Below are 449 nucleotides of genomic sequence, written 5' to 3' on the forward strand. Positions count from 1 at the left end.
GACAAGGTGGAGGACCTGCTTAGCCTCCTCTCCAATGACAAGATGGCGCTGATGGCAGCAGCACAGAGACATACACAAACTTGATCATTTGTTGTCTCCTATTTAAAATATTCATATGAAAATGTTGAACATTTATGCATATTGGATAACTCATGATATACTTAATAGGTTGCCACCACCTATACTAAAAGTCTGCAATTTATTTTAAAAGGTTCTAGGAAAAAAAATGCTCAGTGATTAAAAAGCTATTTATTTTCTTTATTTTTTGTATACAATATACTTGTTGTAACATAATGCAGAAAGTTTCACCTCGAGTACTGTAATCAGGACTATAAATTTAACAATAAAATTCATCAGTCACACAACTGTTACTAAAATAGATACACTTTTAAAATAATCTACTGATGAAAGCTTGTGCTTTATCTATAAATAAAAACTAGGGACTTGCA

The sequence above is a fragment of the Penaeus monodon genome, chromosome 15, assembly GCF_015228065.2.
Source record: "Penaeus monodon isolate SGIC_2016 chromosome 15, NSTDA_Pmon_1, whole genome shotgun sequence".
NCBI lineage: Eukaryota > Metazoa > Arthropoda > Malacostraca > Decapoda > Penaeidae > Penaeus > Penaeus monodon.